The following is a 6,430-nucleotide window of genomic DNA, read 5'->3' on the forward strand; positions in this document are numbered from 1 at the left end:
GCCTATTTATCATAAAGTTCTAGAAGGTTGTAGACTGCCGAATAATGTTTTTCAAAAATTATTTGCGCACTACCTAAATAGAGAAGACTTTTTCACTAAACGTATTATCTATAATAAAGCAATAAATCACCTCTTTTTTTCTCGTGGTAGATATCCTCGAAGAAGTTAACGCAAAATTTGTTTCTCACAATTGCAAAATATTATTTGAGGACGTTATCAAAAAATATTCTATAAGCTTAGTATGGACACGAACCTGTTTAGCTGTAGAATTTTCTCTAATAATAGATTTGTCTCCTCATCCTAAAGTTCTAGAAGGTTCTAGACTGCTGGATAATATTTTTCACCAATTATTTAGGTACTAATTAGAGACAGGACCCATTAATTGAATCTATTATCTATAAAAAGGCAATAAATCATCCCTGTTTTTCTAATGATAAATATCCTTGAAGCTGTTTACGCAAAGTCCTTTCTCACAATTTAAAAATATTATGTGATGACTTTATCAAAAAATATTCTATAAGCTCAGTATGAACACGAACAACTTTAACTATAGAATGTTCTCTAATAATATATCTGTCTCTTTATTCTTAAGTTCTGGAAGGTTCTCGACTACAGAATAATGTTTTTCACCAATTATTTGCGCATTTATTGAATAGAGACAGGACTTAGTTATTAAATCCATTATCGATAGAAAAGCTATTAATCAACTCTTATTTCTCATAAGAAATATCCCTGAAAATGTTTAAGCAAATTTCTTTCTCATAATTTTAAAGTATCATTTGATGATGTAGCCAAAAAATATTCTATAAGCTTATTATGAGAACGAACCGCTTCAACGGTGGAATGTTTTCTTATAATAAATCTTTCTCTTTATCTGTTTACGCAAATTCGGCTATCGCAATTTCAAAATATCATTCTATGACATCATCAGTACCTTTCGAGAGTGTTCTAGAAGCTTAGCAAAATGGTTTCGAATTTGGTAAGGTCAGTCTCACACACATAAAGACACACACTGACACAAACGTTTCTAGAACTGGCCCTGCCTATCTGCTAAGGTTATACAATCTGTACTTATAGTAAAGGAAAAAAATGTGCTATTTTCCAGCCTTATTTTTAATGAAATTGGATACTTATTTAATTGTCAAAGTCTTCTTTTTATAAACATGTTAAGGTGATTTCTAACATCACGAGTACTATATCGATACTGTCAATGTTACTATATGCTTAAAAATGTGCGAAACTTAAAAAGTCAAAAACGGCTGGGTTTTTATGGAACATTATCATTATTGTTGGGACGATCGTGATTCTCTTATCAAAAATCAGCGTCTTCACATTAGTACTTCAGCTATCACAACGTTATATACCAACTAATTATAGGCAACTGTGCCCTCTGTACATAAAGAAATATATATTATTGACTCTGTAATGAAGTGTATGTTATGTAACTCGTGTGAATTATAAAACAGGGACCTGTTCTTATTCGCGGAATAGTAACAGAAAAAAAAGTCCGTTGAAGAATTTGATGAAACAAATGTTCTGTACGGCGATTGTGTAACGTTTTTACTTTCCCTTCCACTTTTCGGAAATTCGACTTGTTTTTTGACATTGCGACAATTAAAATTTTGAAAAAAAAAGACAACCGAAGCAAATTTCGAAAAAATGGAAGTCAAAGTGACAAAATTACGTAATTATCCTTTTGAATTAAATGCTTCGAATTCATTAACAATAAAACCGAGAAATAAAATTGACATGCCACTTGGTGGCTCTTAATAAATCATGAAAAAAACTTGGAATTTTACTGTTAATGTATTGGTATCATAAATTAGAAAAAGTTACGCTGAGTATCTACACACATAAAATAAAAAGTGTTTTTAATAATTTTTTGTATTTTGTTCAATTATCTTGGTTCTATCATCAATCCAGTTTTAGTTAGTGTTTTTGTTTTATTTATATATTTTAATAAAGAGAATTAAAATAGTATGCAAAATGGTATTTTAATATTTTTGCTGAAGATTGTTGTATACCTTTTACGATTTATTTCATATTTAAAACATAGCCGTATGAAAAAAATTTATTAAAATATTTTTAATTTAAAGCCAAAAAACGAATTTTGCGACTCAAGTTGAATGTTTAACAAAATATTTAATTTAAAAAAAGAAAGATGAATTCTCAAGCAAGCAAGATGATCTTTTACTAAAAAAGATGAATTTGAAATCGAAGAGGACAACATTAATTCAATTTTTAACCAAATAATGAAATTTTCAGCTTACAAAGATGCGTTTCAAACCAAATTGTTTATTTTTAAATAAAAAAATATTGAAATTAAACCCAGAGAAAAAGTTGAATTCTATACTAACCTAAAGAAAAAAAACTTTTCTGTCATGAAAGTTTAATATTTAACAAAATAATACTACTTAAACAACATTGATTAATCGTAAACTAAAAAGATAAGTTTTCTGCCAAATACGAAGTCGTTGAATTTTCAGTTTAAAAATCAATTGATAGAACACATTTTAAAAAAATATTTAAATCCGCAACAAAAAAGTTTAATTCCCTGAAAACTAGATTCATTTTCTACCCAAAAATGCGAAGTTTCTATCAAATTGTTGAATTTTCAAGCAAAAATATGAAGATTCAGTGCAAAAAAAAAAGATTTATTTGAATTTCAAAAAGATCCCTTTGATATCATAAAAGATTAATTCTTGACCAAAATATATGTCTTAAAAAAAAGGTTGAATTTTTAGTGAAAAATGATAAGCTTATTTTAATCAAAACAGGAATTGTTAAATTTTCGTCAAAAATTAATTAAAAAGCAAATTTTTTACAAAATTGCTAAATCCACAACAAAAAAGTAATATTTTAAACAACAAAAAATTCACTTTCTACCGAAAAAGACAAAATTTCTGTCAAATAATTAAATTTGCAACTTACAAAAAAGACATATTCCACCAAAATTGTAATAGTTAGATATATAGATGAAAAATTAATATCTTTGGATAACAAAACAGAAAAATGAATTTTCAATTAAATATTTCAATTTTTAATCAAAGTGATGAATATTAACCAAATAAATGTAAAACTAAACAGTTTATTTTGAACTAAGAAAGATGTCTTCCGCCAGAAAAAATAAACGTTCAATCCAAAAGCAAAAATTTTCTTTCAAAAAGATAAAAGTTTAAAAAAGCAGTTAAATTTTCGACCAAAAAGAATGACTTTAACAAAATAATATCAAAAAATGAATTGAGCTCGCAAAAAAATTTAAACAACTAGCTAAATTTTTAAAGTACAGAATTTTTCTTGCAGAAAGAAGAATGTGTAAAAGGGCAGTTAAATTTTCGAACAAAAAAGATGCGCTTAACTATATAATAAAACTTTCAACAAATGAATTAAGCTCTCAAAAAAAAAACAGAATAAATTTTAAAACAAAATAGCTACATTTTCCAACTACAGACATGGAATTTTCAACGAATAAGATACATTTTCTAATAATATATGAATCTTCAAGAAATGAGATTAATTTTTAGTTAAAAGAGATAAGCATTTTTAGCCTACAAAAATGCATTTTTAACGAAGAAGATTAATTTTCTACTAAAAGATGAATTTTTAATAAAATAGAATAATTTGAGTAAAGTGTATATTCGACCCGAAAAATTAAGGCATTTGAAAAAGGGGATGGACTTAAGTGTCCATTTTAAAAATCTTTTCGTAATGCGCATGCGTCCCGTCAACAACTGGATTGGTTAGCGTTGGCGCGTTTATTTGAAATCGTCAATTTTGTTTTGTTTTTTATTTTAATTATTTACAACAAATAAAAATTGTTAATACACAAAGATATGAGAAATTATTTTAATTTAGATTTTTGATAAACTTTCAAATAAAATAGTTAAATTTTTAATAAAATAGCTGAATATCTTATTTACGAAGATGAATTTTCAGTCAACAAGATTAACTAATTATCAAAATACGATTCTTCATAGAAATACATGAATTTTGAACCAAAAACGACAACAAGAAACATCTGTTTAAATTTTCATAATAAAAATTAATTTTTGACAAACTCAAACCAATTTTCAACTATTCAAATTTTACCTGAAAAGGAGAATTTTCAACAAAATAGTTCAATTATCCCGCAGAAAGATAAATTTTTAAAATCCAGATTAGTTTTCTAACCAAAATACGGAACTTTTTATAAAACAGTTAAATATTCAATTTATAAAAATATGAAAGACTAAATTTTTATTAAAAAATGGAATAGTTAAATACCAGACAAAAAAGTTAATTTTATAAAAAAAAAAATGCGAATGTTGAATAAAATACTTCAATTTTCAACCAAAGAGGTAAATATAAAGAAATTGATTTTTGAACAAAGTTGTTCAACATTCAAACAAGTTGTTCAATCTTGAATCATAACATAAATTTTTAATTAAATAGTTCATTTTTTAACCAAAAAGATTAATTTTTCAACAAGATTAATGCCCTAAAAAAAGATATTTTTTCGATAATGTAAATGAATTAAAAAAAAATTGTTGATTTTTAAAGTCAAAACTACGAATTGTCCATACATCACAGTTTCTTTTTCAAACAAATGGTTTGGATTTATACCAAAATGTTGAATCTTCAACCAAAAAGGCTGATTTTTAAAAAAGTAGTTCAACTTTCACCTTGTCATTCAAATTTAAAACCAAAAAGAAAAATTTTTTTAAGACAGTTTAATATAAAATCAAATTTAATTGCAAACCAAAAAAATATGAATTTTGCAACCTAATAGCTTAATTGTCAACCAAGACAAATAATTTTCATCTAAAAAAGATGAGTTTTTAGCCAACAATGGAATTTTTAAATTTTCAATGTGAAGTTTAATTTTTCAGAATAGAGTGAAAATCTACGAGAAAGACGAATTTCTACCAAATAGTTAAATCCCAGACAAAAAATACGATTTTTTTGTTCAATACATGAACTTCTTTACTCATAAAGGATCAATTTTCAACTGAAAATGACAAATTTTGATTTTCAGATCCAAAAGTTAATTTCCGAACAATAATAAAAACGTATTTTCATCAAAAAAGTTAAATTTTTAACCAAAGAGATCGATCTTAAAAAAAAATTTTAACAAAGTCGTTCAACTTGTAACAAAGTAGTTGGCGTTTGCACAAGAAAGATCAATCTTTAACTAAATATTCAAATTTTCCATGTAAAATATAATTTTCAACCCAGTAGAATAAATTTCTACAAAAACGAAAACGAGTTTCCAAAAAAATACATTAATCTTCAACTCAAAAAGATAAGCTCTTTACTATAAAAAGGAATCGTTCAGTTTTCATTGTAAAAAATTAATTTAATAAAAAACGAAGACAATTTGTAAGCAGAGAAATTCTATCAGAAAGACTAATTATTAACAAAATCGTCGACGAAAAGATAAATTTTCGAAAAATCGTATTAATTTTTCAACCATGAAGATGAGTTTTTTTATCAGATGCTCAAATCTTCAACTTTTACTGATTTTTTTCAACTAAGAATAGAATTCTCAGGTCAAAAGTTAACTTTTTAAAAGAAATAAAAGAAATTATTTTTGAAGCAAGTCGTTCAACTTTCCACCAATCAGTTAATTATTGAAAACAATTATTTTAAAATAAATATTCAAACTCTTGACGAAAAAGATGGAGTTTCTACCAAGAAGATTGATTTTTCAACAAAAAAAAACGCATTTTCAACAAAATTGTTGAATTTCGAAGCCAAAAAGACGAATTATCTACATAAAAGTTAAATTTTCTACGAGAAACTATAGTTTTCTAACAAAAATTTTATTGACTTTGGATAGCTGAATTTTCTAAAAAAAAAGTTTATTTTTCAACCAAATAAATTAATTTTAGATAAAAAATTAATTTTCGCAAAAAATTTTATTTGCAACAGCATTGTTGAATCTTCACGACAAAACACAAATTTTTTTACAAAGGAGTTAAATTTCCTATCCGAAAATTAGAATTGATAAAGAAAAAAGAAAATATTTAATATATCTGCCATAAAAAATTAAATTTTAAATCGAAATGCGTTGAATTAAAAAAAAGGGCGATTTTAAATAAACTAGTTAAATATTCAACCACGGAGGTGTTCTTAAAAAAATGATTCCTCAACAACCTAGTTCATCTTTCAACCAAGTAGTTAAATTTCCAAACCCAATATTTGAATTTTGAAATAAACAGTTTAATTTTTAACCAAATAATTTAATTTCAGATTGAAAATATTTAATATGCCAACCATTGAAAATTAAATTCTTAATCGAAAAGCTTTGAATTTAAAAAAGGGCGAATTTTCAAACAAAATAGTTTAATCCTTCACCAAATTTGATAATTTTTCAACCCATCAGTTGCACTTTTCGGAATTTCAGGTTGTTTTTTTTTAAATTGTGACAATTAAAATTTCAAAATTCTGC

The sequence above is a fragment of the Belonocnema kinseyi genome, chromosome 7, assembly GCF_010883055.1.
Source record: "Belonocnema kinseyi isolate 2016_QV_RU_SX_M_011 chromosome 7, B_treatae_v1, whole genome shotgun sequence".
Lineage (NCBI taxonomy): Eukaryota > Metazoa > Arthropoda > Insecta > Hymenoptera > Cynipidae > Belonocnema > Belonocnema kinseyi.